Here is a 1,915-nt window from a genome sequence, read left to right as displayed (position 1 = left end):
GTTGTGAGCCACCATGTGGTTGCTGGGATTTGAACTCTGGACCTTCGGAAGAGCAGTCGGGTGCTCTTACCCACTGAGCCATCTCACCAGCCCTGAACCAGAAATTTACTTCAAACAATTTGAATGTTTTTTTTTTTAAGAAGTTGAAATCTGGGGCTGGTGCACTGGCTTCTCTTACAGAAGCACCTTGTGGAGGATTGCAATTCTCTGCTATGAAACCTGAACTTTTTTTCTGATCTCCAAGCATACAAATGATGCCCAGGCATCCAGACAGCCAAAGCACATACACATAAAAGAAACCACTACAAAGAGCAAGTTTCACTCCTGAGAACTCTGAAATAAAACTAATAAGAAGCTCTGGAAGCCAGGCAGTGGTGGCGCACGTCTTTAATCCCAGCACTTGGGAGGCAGAGGCAGGTGGCTTTCTTCTTTAATCCCAGCACTTGGGAGGCAGAGGCAGGTGGCTTTCTGAGTTTGAGGCCAGCCTGGTCTACAAAGTGAGTTCCAGGACAGCCAGGGCTACACAGAGAACCCCTATCTCAACCCCCCCCCAAAAAAAAGCTCTGGAAAACCTAAGACTGAGAAACAATGACAGACTTTGCAGCATCCATGTTTTGCCTACATTTATTAGAATGTACCCTCAATTGTGTGTACATGCAGAGAGAACCAGAAACCATTGAAACAAAAAGCCTAGAGAGGTCTGAAAATACAAGTATACTTTAAACATCTACATAAGTTTGAAAAATAGACGCACTAAGAACGTTTAGCGATTTAGTGCTGGGTGGTGGTGGCAAGCAGTCTTTAATCTTAGCAGAGGAAGGCAGATCTCAGAATTTAGAAGGCAGCATACTTTACAGAGCAAGTTCCAGGACAACCAGAAATAAAGAAAAAAGAAGCCCTGTCTCAAAAAAGGCAAAAGTGTCAGGACTAAGACCAGATTTCAACAAGAGGGAGACAGAGACAGTTGATCACCTCTACAAAATGGTAAAAAGTAAGACAAGCTGCACCTAGAGCCTTCTTTAAAGGTTGTGCATTCCTCCAGGGGATACAGCATTCCCAGAAGTACTGCAATGCCCAATCAGTGCATTCTACTTCCTAATTCCAAAGCAGATCCTGAAAGACCTCCGAAGGGAGACCTTCACTCAACTCTCGGGATAATAGCGGACCCCGGCTTTATTTGGGGAAAGCCAGAGCTCTGGGGATGACTCATATCCCACGCAGGGGTAGAGGAGTCGACCCCGAGGGGAAACAGGTCCCAGTTTTTATAGGTCCTCAAGGGGGAAAGGAGAAGGAGGGAGTAGGGGATTTCCAGATCTAAGCAATGTTTATTCTAAAATGATTGATACCTCAAGAAATGGGTATGGGAGGGAAACAAGGAAAGAGTCTAATGAAGGTGCAGCACTCCGGATTGGCCCCAACTGTGGTTGCTGGGGAGATTTTCCGACTCTATCCCCAGCAACCAATATCACAAACACCTGGCAGTGAGGTGCAGCAGTGGGCACACACCTGGGTTCAAGGAGCGGCCAGAGCATTGTGCACCTCTATTTTTCTAAATCAGTGAAGCTAGTTCTGCTAACACTGACATCTATCTTGCCAATTTCAGGGCTTCTGTGACCTTTTACATTCTGTCAGGACCTTTCAATACTAAGAACAAATACTACACTTGATTTTAGCCAAAAGGCTGAGAAACATTACTTTTTTTCCTTCTAATTGTTCATAGCTTTTTTTTCCTGATGTTGATGCAGGCCTTGATTTTGTTTTGTTTTGTTTTGTTTTTTGTTTTTTAAAAGATTTCTTTATTTTAGTACACTGTAGCTGTCTTCAGACACACCAGAAGAGTGCATTGCATCCCAGTACAAATGGTTGTGAGCCACCATGTGGTTGCTGGGATTTGAACTCAGGACCTCTGGAAGAG

This window comes from Mus caroli, chromosome 19, assembly GCF_900094665.2.
Source record: "Mus caroli chromosome 19, CAROLI_EIJ_v1.1, whole genome shotgun sequence".
Taxonomy (NCBI): domain Eukaryota; kingdom Metazoa; phylum Chordata; class Mammalia; order Rodentia; family Muridae; genus Mus; species Mus caroli.
This window is presented reverse-complemented; position numbering follows the sequence as displayed.